Consider the following 23,456-nt stretch of genomic DNA (forward strand, 5'->3'; position numbering starts at 1 on the left):
GCAGACATCAGCAAAAATCCTGGAACTAGCGTTATGCACGTTCAAATTAACATAATCACAAATTAAAATGCAAATAAAAGTTGATAAGATTATAAAAAGATCTAATTGAAATGTTTATGCAATACTAAATTGATTATGAATTAGAAATTTCATTATTAATTAAAAAATGTATTATCAAAAATGTAAAATATTAACTTAAATAGGGAAAATAAATAAAATAAAAATTGAAAAATTAGGGGAGTAAATATCTAGAAAAGTAAAAGGAAAGAACTAAGAAAAATGTTAAGAATTAATCAATTAAATATAAATTGTAACAGAATTATATCATTACTGTTATTGATCTAATAAATGTGTTAACAGGCCATATGACTTATATTTTTTGTATTTCTTTCCATAATAAATCATTTGAGCACCTAAACAGTATTTCCTCTTGGTATTGGCTGCTTTAGTCATCTTTACTTCATCTTTACTGCATCTGATCGTATCTATTGTAAAACAAGTAACTGCTCTCCATATCTGCTGGCCTGCTGGACTTCCAGCCCAGCCAAAAGTGCAAATACACAGATAAAAACTCTCTACTCAGTTCATTTATGGAAATAGTTTACATATAAATTGTGATGTATAAATGTAAACAAGATTTTTTATTTATTTTTTTTTAAAAAGGGGCTAGATAACCTCCCTTAACTTTAAACATTGCTGCACAAATGTGTAATCCCGCAGCAAGACTGAGCAGAAGGGGAAATTTGTGAAGGCGGACAATCAGCATCTTATGGCTTTTATCCTGAATGGCCTTTTGTTTCTGTAAAAAAAAAAAAACACCTCCCAACAAGCTCAATGAAAAACACAGGAATTGAATCTCCGTTTTATCGACGACAAGCACATTTAAACCTGGTGAAGGTATAAAAGAAAAGCAGAAAGCTTCACATATACACGGACGAAGCAGCAGGAGACGAGTAATCCTAAGCCTACAGTGTGACAGCACTCTGAAAGAGTACCGAATGTACCGTTGATCTGGATTAAATTTGGATTTGCTGTGTCAAGTTTACAGCTGCGCAGATAAACACCATCTCCACCTTCTTGCAGCCCGTTTTGATGTGCTGTAATCCTGCTTTCCTCTAAGGAGACATCCCATAAAACCCACTCCTTGGTTTCATTTTGTCAGCCAGAAGAAAAACGACTCGACTGCTGACTGATAAACGAGACACGGATTTTACACAGCAATTAAAAAACAGAACTGGATAATAAAAGTAGATCAGCACACGGTCCAACCCACCACCCCAGGATAGACGAAAGATAGTTAAAGGAAAACTCATTTCAGCTTTTTCAACATTATAGGACCAAAAGAAAACACCTTAAATAAAACCACCTTAAATACATAGTTAACCCCAAAATTATTCATACCTCTGGCAGATTTAGGTTCAAGGTAATTTAACCAACATGTAATTTTGGTTTTCACCTGGACAACAGACTGCAGACAAACAGTGAAGATGCCTACAACAAAGGACAGACCAGACTAAACTTGAGGGAGCTTCGCTTCTTTGGTGTTGGCAGCAAATTGCTGTATATCTTCTATAAGACTGGTGTTGACACTACAATCTCTTCTGCCATCTGTTGGGGTAGCAGTGACTAAGGCTAGGTTCACACTGCAGGTCTTCTGATTGTTTTTTGTTGCACTCTGATTTTATTTTTTTAATTTATAGGTGCACGGCCATACTACTATTAAATGGGGCCGTCAGACTTCTGCAGTCTTCTGTCTCAAGAACACAAAGCAACCCACAAGCGCAGATAACAGAAGGAGACTGTTTACAGAAGTAATGGTGAATGTAATTGTTTCTAGAATAAATAAACTACAACAAATTTTTGTTTAAAAAAAAAAAATGGAAAAAAATTGAAAAATGCAGATACCGGCCTGCATATCCCCTTGTTATTATTAGAAAGCTTTTGAGTGACGGGAGCCGACAATATTAAAACCACTTCATAACAAGATGAAGGTAAGAAGAAAGCAGCACAGCTATTAACGGTCTTCTACGGAGCGCTAACGGCTACTACTGTGTGTTGACCAGTGGCGGCTGGCCAGTAGGGGGCGCTCGGGCGCCGCCCCCTTTAAATCGTTTAGATAATAAATGATTTCTGAACTGCAAAGTACTTAGAAATGTATTTATTCATACTGTGTGTCCAATAGACATGTTAGAATTTATTAAAATAGTAAATACATAATTCTATTTAATTGCTCACATTGTGCACACTTCCTATGTGCAGGGCGCCGGTCTAATGGGAGTGAATGTAGGCGCAGCAACTTGGGCAAGCACGTGATCTGAGGCTGACTTTTAATTGGTTATTTAAGGTTTTCCACAGGGTGCAGCGCTCTGCGTCCCGGACACACCCATTCTGTTGTGTCATTACTGGTAGAGTGTCAGTACTGGCTAATTTTTTTAAAAACATTGTGTGATTGGACAATCCCCGATTCGACTCATTAACGCAGCTGCAGTTCGTTAGGTCGATTCACAAAGTGGAGTAGTTTCAAAATGAGAGAAACTTCTTTTTTGTCTTTACAAAAAAATGCTTTTACAAAGCGTTCACTTGAAGAAAAAAACTGGATAAAGTGATTTCTCCACTCCATGGTTGGACAAAGCAGTGTAGGTAGTAGTCAGCCAGTGAAGAAGCGTTGGATACTCAGTGTAGAAGACCATGAAAGGATTGCTGCAGAGGTGAGTTGTTGTGGAAAATCACTGTTACACTGGTTTATAGTAATGTTATTTAATATATTAGGAAGATGTGCGTTGTAGTTAGAAATACCTTTAGTTGTGTCTATGCTGTGTAGGTATGTTGATATAATGTTTGTCAGCAAGATATTTTATTATTTAAGTTGTACTGAAGTTTATGGGTAATGGGGAATAAACCATTTGGTTACTGAATTTTGTATAATCTTGTCCCACAAAAATGCTGTAACACATTTCATAACACAGCCTTAAAAAATGGCAGCAAATGTTATTAAAATCAGGAAAACTATCTAGAAGAAGTCTTTTCAGAATCTGTCACGCTCTTGAAGATCCTCATCACCACACCCATGACCACAGCAGAAGCTGAAAGGTGCTTTTCAACTCTGAAAAGAATCAAGACTTTTCTGAGAAACTCAATGACTCAGGACAGGCTGAATGCATTGGCCATGTTGTCAATGGAGAAAAGACTAGTCACAGAGATGACTGACTTTAACAAGAATATAATTGAGAAATTTGCTGGGCAGAAGGAAAGGAGGGCAAAATTCATGTTCAAATCTTATTTTTTAAGATTTGTTTTGTTTGTTTTTCATTTGTTTGTTTGTGTGCGCCCCCCTCAGTTTTTTTTAGCACCAGCTGCCACGGGTGTGGACGTGTAGTGAAAGACAGGAAAGTGACGTGAAAGATGGGTAAAATGCAACATCCAAACTGCAAACGCTTTGAAAAAAAATCTAATTCATATTCGAAATAGTACCGAATATGGAAGTGGCACAAATCTGATTTTTTTGCGGGGGGTGAAAAGATCGGAATAGGGCCGTTCACACGGCCGTGAAAAAGACGCATTTCCCTGCAGTGTGAACGTGCCCTCAAATAAGCTCAAAAAGCTGATAAAGAAGGCTGGTTCTCTTCTGGAACCACTGGAGACGACTGTCTCCAACCCCAAGCATCCTCTTCATCAAACTGTCATTTAATACGAAGCTTCTCCAGAGCCACTGTAATACCGCGCGCTACAGGACATCCTTCCTGCCCACATCCATCAGCATCTATAATAACTCTTTGAGGAAACCTGGATAATACGGGTTATGTTTAAATTCCCTTTGGGATTAATAAACTATTTTTGAACTGAGGTCTGTCAAAAAAAAAACCCTGAGTGCAGTGAGATAATAAATGGCTGCACCGGTCGGAAGCCTGTCTTCAGTCACTGCTGAGGCAGAGCGCTGTTACACATGCAGAAGTAATTTCTGCTGTAGTGTAGATGAGTGATGAGTGATCCTGTGATCCCACAATCTGTCCAAACCCAGTTTTCCCTCCAACAGGTGCATATCCCACCCAAATTATCATTGCAGCTGTTGAGGATCTCATTTTTCTTAATTTTATTTTATTTTCCTTTGGGATAAATAAGGTATTTTTCAATTGAATTCACTCATGCTCAGCCCGTGAATTTTGTGAGGGTTTAACTGTGCAACAAAAAATGTCAAATGTACCATATTTATTATTCTTTAGATTTAGCAGGAATGAATTGGTTTTAGCTGTTTTCAATAAAACCTCCCTAACAGTATATGTTGTATTGTTTTTCATGATGTTTCACTATCAGGCAAAGGCAGCAAAATGTATATGGTAAAAAAACTAAAAAAAATATACTTTAGTAAACTTTGAGATGTTTCTGTATATGGAAAGAGAAGCAAAACATTTAAATGCTTTACAAGTACGATGGCAACAATAACATTGTTTTAGGTTAAATCATTTCTTCTCGTATTTCAATGCAATTTGTTATGAGTGGGATAGGGCTTTAAAGAAAATGGTGTTATCTTCATTTCAAAACATTTCCTAAGCTGCTGCTGCTCCATTAGACAACATGTATTATGGCTTTAAAACAGCCAGATATGAGTGCTAGTATTTAGTCCATAAAGAAAGAGCAAGTAGCAAATGTAGATATCAAATATCTTCCGCTGAGTGAGATCTGGGAATGTGTGTAAAAGTTTCCCCAACTGCACCAACCATTTCTAAAGAACAACGGTGGCCAGTGATGAGCTGGGCTGAGTCTCCTGTAGCTGAAGTGAGATGCGAATGAATTTAGAGGCGAGCAGGTTTTGTTATGACTGAAATATAAGTTGTTATACATCCAACAATACACCACTGTTTGTTCCAAGTCTCCCGGATTTATCCTTCAGGTTCTTTTGTCCGTCATATTTGAGTTCATTTTAAACCATGCAAGTGTCTTTCTTTAACCAATGCCATGGGTGGCTAACAATTTTGGAGCCTGAGGGAGATCATGGTTAATGGTTTTCCAGGCATGGAAACAGCAAATAATTCACATTCGGTAGAGTGAAGAGTTTAGTACCTGCATACGGATGCACTCACACAGCTTCAGTCAGAAATTAACCCAGACTCCTCATAAGGATTAACATTATTAAGTTTGGGTTTTTAATTATTATTTATCTTCATCCGCTTTCACAGGGCGAGTGATTATATTTCTTTAAAACCAAGCATTGGGTATACAATTTATTTTTTCCAAATCCACACAAGGCCAGAATTATACAAAGACTCAAATAGAAAATTACACACACCCTCTTTTCTTTTTGGTGGACCACCTTTAGCTTTGATCGTATCATGCATTCCAGCATTTTACTATTTGTCTGAGATCCTGCAACGTCACATTTATTTCCCCAGCAGAGTTTTTCCACCAAGAACTTGTAGAGATGACCCACAAATTGTTCTCCAGCATGTCCCCAAGATTCTTGGTGAGTTTCTGTTCTGGACTCTTTGGTGTCTCAACGACGCCTCTAGCTCCTTGAACCACTCTTGAACCTTTCGAGCCCAACATGCATTGGCATATCCCAATCTTGGTATATGACCATGCTATAAGGGCATAAGCAATTCACTCACTGCAAAAACAGAACTAAAATGTTCTTAAAATTAGTGTATTTGTCCTTGATTTGAGCAGGTAAATACAATGATTTGCCAATGGAATAAGATTTTTGCACTTAAAATTGGAACAACTCATCTCCATCTTATTTCAAGTGCAGGATGTCTATCTTATTTTAGGGGTCAAAATACTCATTCCATTGACAGGTAATCTTATTTACCTGCTCAAATCAAGGACACACTAATTTTAAGAACATTTTACTTATTTTTAGATGTGTTTTTGCAGTGCTGATGGAATAACCTGGTTGTTCAGAATATTTAGGTAGTCAGCTGATCCTCTCTTTGGACACGACTTTGCTCAACATTGACCTGATCAACTGAGGCAACCGAAAGATCACAGTACTCCCCCAACAGGACATGATGTGCTGATGGTACCACCCTTCTGGACTCCACAGATGAAACAACTTCCTTTCATTGCTCCATAGTCCAATCTTTACTGTCCATAGCAAACTGAATCTTTTTTCTAATCGGTCTCACTGATCATTGGATTACTAATGGCTATGCAGCTTTTTGGCCCCAATCTCCTCAGCCCCCCTTGCACTATTTTTGTATATGTGTTTTTACTTTTATAATTAAACATAGCCATGGGGTCTGCTGTTATTCTTTGATTTGATTTTGCCAAATGTTTAAGTAGTTGCAGATCCCAATCATTCAAGATTTTTTTCCCCCAATCACATTTCTTCCACAAAGTAAAAGGTTCTTATCCTTCCAGTTTTTAAACAATGAATTGGACAGTTCTTATATTTTTAGAGTTTCAAGCAACCCCCTTAGGTTTTTTTTTGCTGATGCCAATAATTTGACCCTTAAGATTACCATATTTTCTGCGACCAGAGGATTTGTCTTCTGACATGCTTATTTAAGAATTTAATTGTGAATGTTTGAGTTAAATGACTTCAACTGAGTTTACTCATGCAGTAATTATCTAACGGCAACACTTATTTGCCATTTTAACATTTTGTAACAAATCATTTAGCCAGTCTCACCTTGACCAGTTAGTTTTTGTAACCATCAACAAGCTTCTGGTATAATTCTGACGGGATATTTGACCACTCTTGCTGGGAGAATTCAAACTGGCTGGTTTCCTGTTATGAACTAGGTCTTTAAGAAAAGTCCAAAAATTTCTAGTACTGTTAAGGTCTGGGCTTTCAAACCCATCAAACATAGTTAAGAAACTTCAGTATTGTTGAGGTCCAGGCTTTCCATAAGCTTACTGTCGGCCTGTTTTATAAAATAAAATGGTGTAAATGAACAGAGGTCTGCAAAGTTGCAATAAAGATACCTTATCCTAAATGAAATAATGGTGCCTCAAAAACAGAACAAAAAAAATGCTATTCACAACAAAATAATTAAACAACAATCATGTAGCAGGAATAATTTTGATGAGAGAAGCTGCTGTGTGCTGTCTTATCAAATCAAAATGATGGCAGAAGAGATAATACAGAAAAGTTTCTCCCAGCAGCCTTCAGGAGCTGCTTCTGACATTGTGATGCAACTCAGCTGAAGTTGTGAGACGCTCGGGGACCACAGCCGAGGGCTTTCACTCAGACTCTGAGCTGCTTTTATTTTTGTCTGAAGGAATCTGTCTCCCACTCTGTGTCCTCCAGGTGAATAAGAAACTCAGGATCTCAACAGGCACATCACCTGTGGCGGACAGTCAACTTGTTACTGTAGATTGTTGAAATTGAGCAGGAAAACAGCCGAATATTAGCATTTATTTAGAGTATTGTCCATAAACTCTTATGATTAAAACAGAAAATTAACATAGTAGTAGTCATCTTTATAGTAGAATCGTTGTAGTGGTTTATAGAATATACACACACTATGTTGCCAAAGGTATTCATTCACCTGCCTGCAGACCTCCTGTTTTTGATTGACTAACCGTTATCATAAGTAGTCACTAGCCTGGCTAAATATCTGTTACATTGACATTTACAAGCTTTTCTGTAAACATCTTCTGAGTACCTTAAATAGCAACTATCTTGAGATTTAGTAGCAGGTAGACATAAAATCTATTAAACCGAACCGGTAAATGTCTGCTTCAACAGCTGTTAATCTAACTGGGTAGCAGACAGCTTTCCTAGCTGTTAGCTTGACTGACGGACATTTACCTTCACAATTATTAGCCGTTATCTTAAGCCACCATTAAACTGGTTTTGAATAACTTAATTTGAACAAAGGTAAACTTGACTTGGGGCAGTAGCTATCTTGAGTAGCTGTTAAATTGAGTAGACCGTTAGTTTTAGCAGCTGTTAGCATGACTCAAATATTGAACATCTTGATATTTAATAGCTTTAAGCTTTAATATCTATAAACATGGCTCCAGGCAGCTGTAGTAACTGTAGGTTTGAATCAGACTAGCCATTAGCTTAGGTAACCCTTAGCTTGACTCTTACTAGCTAATAGCTTGTGTAGCTGCTGTATTCACTTTTAATAGCTGTTAACATGACAATTGACGTGACGAAAACTGTAAGATCGCTCCATCCACGTGGTAGTGTACCCCAGGCTGCTCTAATACCGACAAACACATTATAATCGTAATAGTGAAGCTCACAGTGTTTAAAAAAAAAAAACGAGCCATTTTGCCTTATCTACGAACATTAAAGCAAAAACATTTTTCCAAACGAGTTGTGAATCATGTCAGTGAAGTTATTTCAAGGTAACCCCAGATCAAATCAATGTTGAAGCCCAAGTTAAAATAGCAAGCTTATACCCAACTTAAAATATATAACTTAAAATGCTTACTGCAGACTGCAGAAGATGTTTTCATGCTGGCATTGAGCAAAGGCAAAGGAATATAAATATTACTTTACATATTAAACGCTTTGTACAAAATCCAAGTCATGGTAACTGATCATAGCTAAAAACAAAAAAACTCAGGCAACCACAAGTTGCAATGTACAGATAATAAAAATAAAAAAAAGGTTCATTGACAGGTGGCGTCACATGAATTAGCTGCTGTTAGCTCGACCAACAGCTACTTTGATTCATCTTAAGTCATTAGCTTAAGATGCTGTAACAAAACTCAGAAGGTTTTAACTTGATGCTTAGATTTCCTCTTCAGCAGTTCATTTATTTTTCCTCTCAAACTATGTAATGCAATTTCCAATTATTTTTTTAAAATCTGAAGGAAAAACTTTAAAATAAAATAACCTTTCAGATAACTTTGGAAGTCATACACTAAACAACACTGAAAATACCTCAGCACATCTGAAAATTAACTGCTTACAGAGCTGGTGACCCTCGAGCTGAGAAATGATGTTAGGTGACGGTTTTGTTTTGAAGTTGCCACGCTTTCTAAACACAGACTCGACCACAAACGTTCATCTTCACCCGACGGGTCAACTCCTTTTAAGGCCACGAAACTTCCAGCTGTATAAAGAGGCAGTCTGAGATTCCTTAACACCATAACTCCATTTTCATTCTCAGAAATTGGTTGACAGCGATGTGACAAGAAAATGACTTGTAAAATATAGAGATCAGAAATGTTTATTTACATTTTTAAAACCAGAAATTTAAAGACCTCACTTTAAAAAATAACTGTCATACTTGTTAAAGGTCAATGATGTTCAAGAATTAAAAAAAAATTACTGCAAGTTATTTTTAGTTTTAATTTGATTACAAACTAAAATTTAAAATGGTCAAAATATGCTAATTAAGAAGAAGAACTGAAGCACACTTTCTTTCTACTGAGTGCATCTCTTCTGCATCCTTTTTGCCTTTCAGTCCATTACCTTTTCCACAGCATTGAAAAAGACCATAGAAACATACATGGAAACATTCAGCTCCATAATAATTTGTGAAATGTAACTAAAGGTAGAAGTGTCACAGCTGGAGCAACCACCACCTGTATCAAACAAGACACTTCTCCTCTCCAAACTCTCCCTCTTTTACCTGCTGGTATCCAAAGACCAGTACTGGATTTCGTCTGTCTTCTCCAAGACAAAAGCCCTCCTTAAAAGCTGTGCCTTTACATAATAATAATAATAATAATAATAATAATAATAATAATAATAATAATCATCTTTATTTTTTATTGCAACATACATTACAATAAAATTCATTATCTGCACTGGGTAGCATACTGGGATTAAGAGTCTTGCCAGGGACACAGAGTGGCAGTGACGTTCAGACCTTCCAGCCTCTGTAGGATGAAAGACCCTTACTCTCCAATCACTAGACCACCGCTCCCAAAACATGACATTATTGAAGGAAAAAAATATATATAAGCAAATAAACAGATTGTGTCAACGCTTCATGCTCTATTTATACTGTGAAACATGTTTTTGTTTGTTTAGTTTGTGCTTCAATGACTTGAGCAGAAAGAGGGCTTAGGTTTTGGGGAAAAACAACAAGTAAACAACAAATAAAATCTAAAAGAAGGAGCTTTCATACTTTGTTAACTTTTCCACTGAACTAGACTGTCGCAGATACAGGAGCTTTACTGGCCTTTTATGTTGCTCTCAAAGATCAGTATTGTTCTTGTCTGTATGCCTGAGAAAGTTTCTCTAAACAACACAAAGAGTTTATATAGAGTTTGACGCATATCTATATCTTTGAATAGTTCCCTTTTTAGTATCGATTATATTGAAGCATCACTTATTTTGACAACTCCACTATAATCCATCTTTGGTGTCACAGTTAAAGGCATGGGCTGGTATTAGATTCTGACTGTATGACACCCTTGGGCAAAAATATCACAGCTTTGCAGCATTATGGTATGATTACAGTGTCAAAAGCGTTATTTTGAAATGTCTGCATTTAAAAACAATAGAAGAAAGTTTATTTTGAAACAATATATAAAAACACAGAACATAAATATATAATCATTTCTAAATAATTAAATAAGTGCGGTCAATGCGTTGTCAATAGCTACATTTACATAGATGAAACTAATCGGAATAAAGGGCCAATCGTAATAAAAATGCGTCATGTAAACAAGCCAATCGGAATATTGTGATCGGATTAAGATCAATCAGAATGAAATTGTAATCTGAATGAGAGGGGTGGTTTATGCCGATTGATAATCTGATCAATGTGCATATATGGTTCTATTCTGAATAAAGTCAGGTGCATATAAGTGCACATTTAGATTGGATTAATTTATTGTGGTTCCATATATACGGTACAATCCGATTATTTTTTGTTTCTTAATCCAGATACATTTCAATCTCATGGTGAAATTTTGTGCATGTAAAGATAGCTACTGTCAACTTGACGCTGTTTTTAGATCACAGGCATTGCACCAAAAGGTCACTCTCCTAACACAATAAAGGTGCATTGATAACAACAAGAAACATTTAGAAATCTAGAACAATAAAGTTTGCTTCTGACAGGATAACTGTGCTTCCACAGCTTTAATCGTTGGGGGGTGCAACTTTATTTATCCATCATATGATGCTGAAATCAGGGACATTTACTTTTTTTTTTATTTAGACATTGGGGACATTTCTGGGGACAGTCACAACAGCCTGACATCTGGTAAGTTTATCTTGGTCACACACTGCTGTGGGATGGATATCATCCTAATATCTCTCTGCATTGAGATCGCCTCCAATGATGACAAACCACCAAAAGATGCCTGACATTTCCAGAGAGGGTTTTGGGAACAGCCCACATATCCAACTTAGCTGCTGAATTCCCCAATCATCATCATTTATGTTTTAAAGCGCTTTAAAAACCAAAGTGATGTACAAGTGAGCCTACATAACATCTATTTTCATTACAAAATGGGTCAACATTGAAGGGAAACAGATTTTTCAAAGCTATAAGGTTTATAGATAACAAGCATTGCTTTAGCAAATGGAGAAAATATATACCAATTACTAATGTACTTTTCCTTTGGGATAAGTTTATTTTAAAAACTCCCTCGGTAGAGAGGCACAAGGAGTGCACAAGATTCAGTCTAAAATTTTGAAGGCTCTACATCAGGATAACCAACATGGTGCCCTGAGGACCAAATGTGGGGCCCACAGGCCTGTTCTAAAAACAGCACAACCCACCAGTGAGCTGCATGTAAAACATTATTTAATTCTGTTCCTCTTCCCGTTTATTCACACTTGCAGTTATAGAGATTCAAAAATAAATATAACAAAGCATGAAAAATATATTTTACATAAAGTTAAGGTGACCTTTTATTCTTTTAGTTCAAAAAGGTCAGTATTGGTAGCCTTTCGTAAGACACAACAACAATGAATTAGCTCTGATTTTAAAGAAGGTTGGTGACCTCTGCCACTACCACTCCAAATAGAGCTGGTGGTCCCCATGGACTGGAAAGTGTGCTCATATGACTGGGATTACACTACTCAGCCTACCAAGGAAACATTAAAATATAATAAATGGATAAATTACAATTGTTATGGCGACTGGGCATAGTCTATAAGAGTCTATAAACCATGCTGTGTTTAAATGATTGGGCCTAAAACTTTTAAAACTCAGAGTCAAATTAACTTTCATGAACTGCTTTCAGTGATATTGTAAAATAAACTTCTGCACTTGAGCTAATCTCAAACTGTACTACCTGTGGTAGTATGGTTTGCTTTTAACTTTTATTTTACCTTTTCCTTCCTCTGTCATTTTTCAAACTCTGTATTTGGGATATTTCCTTGTCAGTGCTAAATTTTTGTAAAGCTATTCGAAATGTTTCACTGCTTGAGAGTTAAATCGGTTTATATTTTTGTCCACAACTGCTCTGGCTGCTTAAGCTATTAGAAGACTTTTTTTTTTTTTTTTTTTTTTTTAAAAGAAGCCATTTTATAATAAAACCTTAAAGAAAAAACATTTTTTTTTCATGACTAACGCTTTTTATATCGGGCAGCAGAGTAAACCTGCAAACAGAAGAGAAAATGAGGTCTGTTCAGGGGGCAGCACCATGCATGAAGACCTGCTTTCCATCCACCTCAACAACACAGCGCTGATTTGTCACAATATCACAGCCAATTTACCGCCTGCACTGTTATCATGTGTCCAACATGACTTTAAAAGAAGTGAGATACAACAGATTTTCTCCCCCCTGAGCAGTGAAATGGAAAGTTATTCAGCCACAGATGCTAAAATGATGACTCTATCAAGGCTGCTTTCATGGATTCAGAAATAAACTGAGCCTCACATTCAGGTGGGCTCTGATGCTGAAGGAGGCAAACTTAGCATGAAGCAACAAAAAGCCGAGATCCAGATATTCTGCAGGCATGGAAACAGCAACGCGGAGCATGGCGTGTCTTTTGGTTTGAATTCTGCCTTCAGCAGAATGCAGCACGACAACACACTCAGGAGGGCTTCATTAAAACCAAACATAAGCCACTGCAGGGCACAATAAGATTTACTGTCACTGACTTAAATCGTTGTATTTAAGTCCCGGCAGCTGCAGGAGGCACAAGCTGAAAAACGTTTGGATCTGACAAACTATTTGAGATTAAGTCTCAGCCTCAACATCAAGATTCCTGCATGAAAACATCAGTTATGTCTCACGTGAAACCGGTACAACTCAACATATAACACTAAAAAGAGGCTTGAAAAAGTGTAACAAAAAGGTTATCTTGTTCTGCCTCTGTTTGGGGACCTCAAATGCTGGTTTATGCTTGATGCACGTACATTCTGTGTGGAAATGAGACGTGCGGACACAATATCTGCAGCATTCATGCTCCTCGCGGCTTTTCCGAAGAGGCACTATTCTCCTGGACTCTAGAGGGCAGCGTTGTGCTCCTACGCCAACCGTACCACACCCCACTAGACGTCTATAAGAGGTATTGCGCGCCTGCCATGTTTTTCTGCACTAGACTCTCTGCGTAGTAGGGGTGTGCAAAATAATTGTCATGACGATGCATCGCGATTCTAATTTTCGCGATCTACTGCATCGATTCTTGACGCCAAGTATCGATTATTCATTTAGAAAAATGAATAAATAAAATTGCATGAATGGTTGGCGAACATCAGCCAAACACAAGTGGAATACAACTTCATTGATTTAAAGGACCACTGAGGCCATGTAAACGGCACTGATTATCCTTATTTTGTTATTTTAAGTTTTATAAATCCTAAGCACTTTTTGTCAGTGTGTCCACTCTACAATAGTAATATTTGTGTCCAGTAACAGTAATATTTGTTTTCATGGCACTACCTCCTAAAGTCATTTCAATAAATACAGCTATGTATGAATTCAGTTTCTTTCAGTTATGTATCAATTGAAGACACTATCCAGATCATACACAGCCAGTCAGCCACTGGTAATGGCTGTATTTTTTTCTAACAGTGTTCAGTGAAAATATCGCAGTGCATCGCGATACATCGCAATAATTCAAGTATCGTGATGCATCGTGACAGAGTCGGATCGTGGCATGTGAATCGTGATTCAAATCGAATCGTGACTTCTTTGGCAATACCCACCTCTACTGCGTAGTTAGTAACTTTCCTAAGAGCGCGGTGCGGAAACTTTGTGCCGCGCAGAGGGATGTGTTAGCCAAAATGACGTAATATGGCAGCGCTGACATCACGGATGCGTCAAGCATAAACCAGGCTTAAATCTAACCAAACAGTGAAGTCACAATAGCAGTCAGCACTCAGGAACCCCCCCCCCCCCCCCCAAAAAAAAAAACAAGATTTCTCAAAGTGAACTCCAATGGGCTTCCTTTAACAAGGTCTGCAAGAAGCAACGTGGTACCAGGACATTCCTATAAGCAGTTGGCTATTAGAACAAGACCTGCATAGACAGGAGGTGCCAACATAAAAGAGATCGAAAGCTGCTATACACACACACACAAGCCCAAAGAAAGAAGCTATATTCAAAAGCTGTGGGACCTGAGGACATTTTTTAACTCCACATCCACACTAACCAAGTATCACCTGACCTGGTGTGAATGATCTACAATCATGGGCAGTTGTGACTGCTGAAATAAGGATTATCCAGCTAATATGTGGTATCCAGCCATTGCTTTGACACCACTGATTTTGTTTTATAATAAAAGTCAATGAGAAAACATTTCCCAAAGAAAAAGCAAATTTCACTACTATAAAAGTGTTGCTGATTCAAAAAAGATGAGATGGAAATATCAGAACAACAAGACTTTGCTAGAAGAGAGAGCTTTTGAAAGTCTTAAGATAAGTCGTCCCGGTTTACTGCCACCTTGTTCCTCTATGAAAATCTACTTTGAGGAGATGAGAAAAGCAGTCATTTTGTGCCTTTTCTGTGAATCTCAGGTGGCCTCCTCCTCCTCCTCCTCCTCCTCCTCCTCCTCTCACCTCTGTTCTCTTTGGAAGGAGCTAAAACACATTTCCTCCAACATAATAAGAGCAATTCAATAAATTGTGTGGAATATGGGACCCTGGGCTTCTGCAGAAAGTATATTTTTCCTCTTTTCAGCCCGCTTCCTTTTCAACGCCGAACCAGTGTGCTGGAGGTGCCTTTCATTGTGTTTCACTGTGACCCAGTCAGCAGTTTACTAACCTTGTCAAATGCACAGACAAGCTGTTGCTTCAGTCGGTGCTGTTTGGGTCCAAATGTAAAAATATCAGATTTAGGCTTATACAATTTAAAAATGTTAATACTTTGAGGCAACATGTGTAATTAAAATCAACTAATATCTTATGAATAATTAAAACTGCAGATTAAGATATCATTTTTGTTGTTTTTTTGTTTAATCAAAAACCGGTCTCTCTTGCAAATGAGAGAAATTGGATCTCAATGAGACAACCTGTATAAATAATTAGTATTAGTCCTCTGTTTTAGTCAGTGATTCTTTTTGACAGGGAAAAGAAAAACACACGTCATGCATTATTGTGCTCACTAACAGTCTATTTATTCTAAAGCAGGGCTGGGTCAAGGTAACATGGGACCTTAAGCATAATCTGATCTGGGGCCCCTCTGTTAGCTCTACCAACAACAGTTTTTCAGCAAGGATTTGGTGAAATATGGCGAGGGCATCAGATTGTAACTATGAGGACCCAACAGTCCATCCCTGAGAAGCGAGAAAGGTGTTTCTTGTGCAAGAACAAGAAAAAAAAGTTAGTTTTGGCTCTGACTACTAATAAAACACGGAAAACTTGCCAACCGAACTACTAGAAAGTCCCAGCCACTGTAGCACAGGTCAGATCTTCATCCCAAAGGTGTTCTTTTGGGTTCAGGTCAGGACTCTGTGCAGCCCAGTCATGGTCAACCACAGAAAACTCTCTCATCCATGTCTTTATGGATCTTGCTATGGATCTTCAAGCTGTTCCCACAAAGCTTAAAGTTGTCAAAGATCTGTTGGTCTGCTGAAGCGTTTAGAGTTCCTGTCACTAAAGAGGACCAAGCAAACTTTACACTTTGCACAATGTAGTCAGATGAGTTCTGATCTACTGGCAACCGCCAAACCCAAACTGATTTATCAGGTTGCCAGATGGAGAAGCGTGATTATTACTACAGAGAACCTGCCTCCACTGCTCTAGAGTCCTGTGGCGCCGTGCTTTACATCACTGCAGCTGCCCTTTGTGGTCATCATGAAACCCATTCCATGAGGCTCTTTAGCTACTATTTTTGAGCTAATTTGAAGGTCACATGAAGTCTGGAGGTCTGTAGCAATTGATTCTGCAGAAACCTGGCACACAGGTGGGACCCAAACACAGAACCAGGCTGGAGTTCACAGCTCCTGAGAGCAACTCATTCCTTCACAAATGTGTGTAGAAACCGTCTACATGCCTAAAGGCCTGATTTTATACACCTGTGGCAATGGTAGCAATTAGAACACCTGGTTTTGATCATTTGGATGGGAGAGAAAATACTTTGGTAATATAGGGTATCCCAAAGTGATACACATACGACTGACCAAGAACCACCGCTTTAGAGTTAGAAAGCCAGTTTGGACCAATTGTGGAAGCTTAGATTCAGTAAACGCCTACTGGCATTTGTTCTAGCCATGAAACGGATGACCAGCTGTTTTTTAATAATAGCATGCTAGTTGAATGATAGTCTGGCTACCAGAAGGTTTCTGGAAATTTAGTCCACCTACACACCTCCAATGACATTCAAAGAAACTTTTTCTTGGTGAATTGTTTAACTTTATTGAATGTAGTTGTTTTTCTTCCCATCTTAAGTCATTCTGCAGCTTTGAAAAGATGGATCTTGAATTTGTTGAGAAATTATTAGGATTAAAATGTGATCAGCAATGGTATGCAAGCCACATTTCCTTTCATGGTTTCACAGAAAGACATTCAGAACAGAAAATAAATATTTTTTCTTATCTTGTGCTACCTGAAGACTCCATGTTAATAAAACAGAAGAAAATCCGATACAAGATTTATTTAGCCAAAAACGTTAAAATATTCATGATCTGCAAAAGAAACATGCAGATGGGGTAACATAACAAAATGTATTTTTTTTAAATATTCTCTTTCTTAATGTTTTTTGTGCAGAAACCTGAAATCCAAATCTCTTTTTAAAGTAGCAGGATTTTTTTTCCATTTCACATCTGGAAAGTTTTTTTTTTCCTTCCCCATTTTAAATCATAGTGCAGCCTGGATTTGAGAAGAAAAAACCCTCACGCACACAGAAATCCCCTGAGTACAACGTATGAATGTTGTGAAAGGAATGACAAACAGAGAGGAGAGAAGGGAACCACAGAGGCAGTAGGCTTAGATAAAAAGGCAAAAAAAAAGAAAATGTAAAGGGAGAGAATAGGAAATGAGAATAGAGAACAAAAAGACAGAACCGTAAAGAGGAAAGGAGGGACGGCATGTGGTCCCAGTGATCAGGATGAGGTAATACTGCTGATGAAATCCAGACAACGATGAAGGCAGACATCCAGCCAATAAGGTGGAGTCAAGAGGGAAACCTTATGAAATGCAGAATCAAAGCGCTAAAAGGAAAAGAGCAAATGCACATTTATACCGCATACTTGTTGCATCCTATCATTTCATTTGGAAAAAAATTGCAGAGAGATGTGTATTTACATGTCAAACCTTAAAGGGCCATGCAAAATCAACTCTTTAGAGCTTTTAACTGTGTTATAACGCTATTCCTTCACCAGAATCGTGGCCAAAGTGGTATTTTGCTCGATTCATGCATGTCTGAGTAATGCTCGTCAATTCTGCTGTCCCTGCCCCTCCATGTCCTGGAAAATGAGCGGCCATGACCGGGTCTAAATAGAGCTGTCATTACCTGCCCCCTCCAGGAAGTACCTACCTTGACCGTGCCGCCCCTGCCCAGTAAACTACCCGTCCACTTTTTTCTACCAGTCATGTGAGGCAGAGCGCGATCATTTCTGCTCAAAATTGAGACAAAGTGGCACTTTTAGCACCTGCTCTGCATAGTGACAGATATTGTTCTTTTTTTTTAGCTATATATATATATATATATATATATATATATATATATATATATATATATATATATATATATATATATATATATATATATATATATATATTGTTTAAGTGCTGAAGATGTGTTTTTGGCTGCAAGACGTCTCCGACTTTGTTCAGCCTTCCTAAAAAAAAAAAAAAGAGCCTAATCGGCAGAAATGGTATTTTATGCAAAAATTGCAAAAATTTTATTTTTGGGAGCACACTACAGATCTGCAGGTTTGTGTTTGTCTGTGACGTCACTTCACTGATGACTGTCTGGTAAACCTCGACCTGTACCAAAGTGGACTGTCCAGGAGATTCATTTTTAAAACTGATGCGATTCCCACAATAAAACCACGCGATGGAGTGAGTAAATCATAGCGCTTACTAAAATCTAAGCGTGAGTATTTCACACTGGCTTCACACTCATGACCGACTGTTATGCTAACTGGGTTCAAATGTGAGGGGGTAGTGATTCTTAAATTGTCCTGCAAACATCTTCAGGGCCACTGCAGTAACGTGACCTTCATATTCAAGATCAGACTCTGGGTTGAGAACATAAGGCTCTCTACTACGGTCATTCAAACAGAGCTCAAATGAGTGGTCTGTGTTTTTACACTCAATAACCTCTTCTGCTGCATCAAACGAGTGTCCCCATATACATTATGTTGCCAAAGGTATTTGCTCACCCTTTAAAATAATCAAAATCTGGAGTTTTAATCACTCCCATGGCCACAGGTGTATAAAGTCAAGCAACTCAGCCACAAAGTTTTAGACAAGGCAAGCTGAAGGAGCTTACCTGACTCCGCCAGATAGATTTGCTCCGCATATCCATCTGGAAACCTTCCGTTGAAGTAATTTTGGGAAGGGGCGAAAATACTGGTTAGCTGATTGGCCTATGTTGGTGATAGACGGGCCAAATAAACCAATCAGATTCCTCGTCGCTCGTAACAGAGCGACGACAAAAACACAACCACAAGCCAAGCTACTCTTGCTGCTGCAGGTAAAGGCTTGTTAGCTCAGCAAAGAAATGCTCTGTAATTCCGATAAAACTTGCTCGATAGCCGCGCTAACGCTAGTTTCATCGGCTGAAGCCGCCATGTCTTTAGACTGAACTGTCGCTTCCCGTTGCGTCACACCTCAACCCGCCTTAAAGCCAACGCTGATTGGACGTTCGTTTGGTGAACGGCTCCAAATTTTCTTTAACGGAGAGTATCCAGACTGATCTGCGAGTGAAACCTTGAAAGCTCGCGAGATCAGGATGGTCTCACGAGGCTATGAAGGAGCAGGGGCAGTGGAGGATGAGGCGCATACAGATGCCGTCATCTTTCTTCAGAGTCAATCGCTACAGATCTCCAAACTTCATGTGGCCTTGAGAGTAGCTCAAGAACAGTGTGCAGTTGCTTGGTCATGGAATGGGTTTCCATGACCAAGCAACTGCATACAAGCCAGACATCAAGCGCAATGCAAGGCATCAGATGCAGATGCCGTCACTGGACTCTAGAGCAGTGTTCCAAATGTTGGTACAATTTTATTAAAAACTTCACAAATAACAACACTGACCATTTGAATGGTTTCATTGTTGTATAATACCACTGTCCAGGCATTGGATATAACTAATAGATTTTTATTAACTGAAAAAGGAAAAAAAAAACAAATCAAACCAAATCTGGTCAGCCACATTTGTTTTAGACTATAAAAGCTAATCAGTTCCAGCAATAAGTCAAGTTTAAAAAAAAAAAAAAAAAAAAAAAAAAAAAAAAGCAGCTTTTCTTTCACTTGATTGGGCGTATCAAAAAGGTACCGAACTGCAACATTAAAGCCGAAGTGTTTTTGTGTAGCAGTACACCGCAAAGTCATTATCTTGCAGTGTGTTATACAAATATAACATGGGCCGATACTATTTTGGTATGCAATATCTTAGTAAATGTGTTAGAATGAATAATACATTTAAATATTTTTGTAAGACAAAAGTTACGGATGTTCTCTCTTGTACTTGAGAACGTATACGTTAATATCTCAAACCAGATCCATTGAGCAAAAAACACGGCTAATAAGATCTGTCTACTGACAAAAACTGGCTTTTTAAAACTAACTTTGTTCAAATTTCTTGACAAACAAAAATAGATAGCAAAAAGAAAAAAGATAAAGGTCAAGAGCAAGAATCATTACTGTACCTAGAGTAGCAGCTAGAGTGTAAATTTAAATCTCCTTAAATTAGCTCCTGTATCCAACAAAAAGCTAACCAGATGCAAGTTGGAGAAACTTGTAGGAAAAAAGTGGCTCAGGTTTTAATTATTGCCAGGAGAATATTGTTGATTTTCAGTGTTCTGGCATGTTCTACCTCAGCAACCTCCTCCGCGCGGGAATATTTACCTCCAACTATGTCCACATCGAGGCAAACAAAGTATGACACCAAGAAGTTCAGCTGAGGGTCAGTGTGGCATACATGTTCCTCAGGGAGGATGTAAACTGCAGGTTTCATTTGGAGTAAACTTTTTGAATGTGTAAGTTGTTAGAGGAAAAACTCAGAGTTGGTCCTTCCTGGGAGAGTAAAGGCTGTTTATCATCTTCTCTCATGTTTGGAAGTTGTGGCTTGTTCTCTCGCAAACACATCTCCTCATGTTGCTCTGCAGCTCAAAGCTAGATAACACAAACCATTCATCCTGCTTCCCTCTCTACGCAGCAGATACAGTTACACAAAAAAATCCACCTCTTTAGTAGAAATGCTTGATTTATAAAAAAAAAAGCAACAACAACAACAACAACTGGGTCACTATTTTCCAAATTATTTTTAGCTTTAATACGTTTTGCCATCAGGTTCACCCGGCTTTTAATTATAACACGAGCTGCCTCTTACACTTCTTTGGTAATGAAATTCATTTACAGTAAAAGGGGATTTAAAAAAATAAAATTTGTTGTATTCCTACGATCAAGTTTAACAAGATCCTTAGTTGCTTTTCATTAATTAGGTTTCTACTAGTCCCTGGAAAAAAGTTTACTAATGGAAAAGCTTCTCAGTGTTGCTCATCAATGTTGGAAGAGCATGTTGCAGGAGTACTAGTATGCTGTGCATCAGTCATTTAGTGCACTGTAAAAGTATTCTTCTGGATTAAAGGCTGGTTTAAGCTTGACGCATGTACGTTCTGTGTGGAAATGAGACGTGCAGACACGATCTATATCTGTAGACACAATATCTGCAGCATTTATGATCCTCGGGGCTTTTCCTCCGAAGTAGCACTATTCTCCTAGACTCTAGAGGGCAGCGTTTTGCTCCTACACCAAGCGTACTACACCCCACTAAATGTAAAAGTAGAAAACAGTGTTTTCCAACATGTTAAAGCCTCTTACTTTCTTCTAAGAGCGACAGCGATTTTTGTCCAGGAATTGTTAATTTGTTGATCAGAGTGATCTTTATGGCCTGAATCATAATGTCTATATTTACGAACCTCCGCCTGAAGGCGCTCTTGCTCATCCGCCATGTTTTTCCCGCATGGGACTGTCAGCGTGATTAGGAGTTTTCAAAAACGACAAAATATGGCCGCAGGTACCTCGCGGACGCATCAAGCATAAATCAGGCTTAAGGCTCTTCACATTTTGTCATGTTGAATCCAACTCTAACTTCTGTGCCTGTATGGGATGGTAACAAGAAGGTTTTTGTTCAAAAAAAGCTATAGAGTCCAGCTAAATGTTCACAAAGCTGCATAAGGGACACAGCAAGCAGGTATAAGTAGGCTGGGCTGCACAACATATTGCAGATTATAATTTTCACAATATAATCTTAAATAATATATGAATTGCATAAAACTGCTTTGCAAGAAATATTCCAACTAGGCAAGTACAGCGTGTTCAACTTCTCTATTGCGGTGATATTTGGTGATGCTCGCTGATTAGGGCCACAGAAAATCTTAAGATATTCTGGTAAAATTAATCAGCTCTTGAGGGTCCATGAACACAAATATGCATCTTTTTAAAGATGCATATCTGATTTGGGACGACGTAGCTACTAGACTGAGACTCACAAACTATACACCATCTTTTTAAAACTGTGATAATAAGCCAAGTAATTCAAGATTAATGCTAAATATTAAACCCTATTTTTTCAGAATTATGTTATTGCAAAGAAAAATGTTAAACCCCGGCTCTACTGTGAGCTGTGAGAATGTGAAAGGGAATGTGTGAACAGAGACCCCCCTTTGCTATTGGCGGAAATCTCACATATTGATCCAATAGGAATGGGCAGCATTTTGCTGGATGAGGTATAGAGTAAAGTTGCTCAAGTGATGTCAACAACAAAGCAACAAGGAGAGTGATGGGGAGAACAGAGATATATCGATACTGACAGCGAGTTTTGATAATTGAGGGATTTGTGACAGTTTGTAATTTGTATGTAGATTTGTGGCTTTTGTTTGTGAAAGACGATGTGAAGACAACGTACAGCGGGCACCGCCGCTGAGGCAGACGGTGGGGAATTCGACGATGATCTGGCGGAACAATCATTTGTATTGAAGATGAAAAGGAGGGGGAGGGACATGAAGAGGAAAATGAGGTTCTGGCAGGTGCGGAGGCAGCCACTCTGAGATGCAAGCAAAGGAATGGGCAGCAATGTTCCTGTGGCCATTTCCACCTGCAAGACATTGTTTTCAAGCAGCTGAATAGACTTCTCCCTTTCAGAGGTTTATATCTGCAATGAACCCAAAGCAGAATAGAATTAAAACGCATGTTTTAATTTTAAAGAAACATGTGTTTCTTTATTGCAAGTTACATCCTTATCACAACATTCACCAACACTATGGAAAATTGGAAGCTTTTTCTATTTTTATAAAGCTTTAGTTTAGTTGAACGTGACCAAAATGTAACTTTCTGGCCTAAATGTGGTGGACAAATAGCATCCTGAACACAGGAACAGCCCTATGGTAACAAATGGTGGTGGCAGCATCATGCATAAGGGATGCTTTTCTTTTGCTGGGGTAGAAAAGTTGTCAGAAGTTGTGTGATTGACTGAACAGAGTACAGGCCAACAAGAGCAAAAACAAAAAAAAAAGTAAGATGCTACAAAAGGCTTGAAATGGAGCCTATGTTGTTTCTCTTTGCAGCAGGAAAAGGAATTGTCAACAAGAATAGTGGAAAGTCCAAGAAACTCAGTGAGGACCTTTTTTGTCAACTTTTTAAATGATGAACCTTGTCTGTTTTTTTTTTTTTTTTTTTTTTAAAGACTGAAACAACCAGAAAGATTTTATGTTTTTATATGGTTCCTATGATTTATTTTACTATTTCAAAACACCACATTCTTCTGAACTTAGTTTCTATGTCTCTTTGGGTATTTGAATGCAAACCATTTGTTTTTATGAATTTTGTTATCGTTTCTTTTTTGTCTTGCAAATCAGAAAAACACAATGCTGGAGCTTCTGATTAATAAGCATAAAAAAAGGGCCATTTCACATTATTTTCCACATCTGGACAAGGTGAGATCAGTTAAAACCTATAACATTTTACATTTTAGGC

General features: G+C 38.1%; 1 protein-coding gene across 2 annotated transcripts in view; it reads right to left on the minus strand.

Moving 5' to 3' along the window:
* Positions 1-23,456, minus strand: part of si:dkeyp-23e4.3 (rho GTPase-activating protein 7) — a 134,812-nt gene that overhangs the window by 96,458 nt on the left and 14,898 nt on the right. The gene's annotated exons all lie outside the window — the stretch shown is intronic.

Source organism: Fundulus heteroclitus, chromosome 11 (genome assembly GCF_011125445.2).
Source record: "Fundulus heteroclitus isolate FHET01 chromosome 11, MU-UCD_Fhet_4.1, whole genome shotgun sequence".
In the NCBI taxonomy this organism is placed as follows: domain Eukaryota; kingdom Metazoa; phylum Chordata; class Actinopteri; order Cyprinodontiformes; family Fundulidae; genus Fundulus; species Fundulus heteroclitus.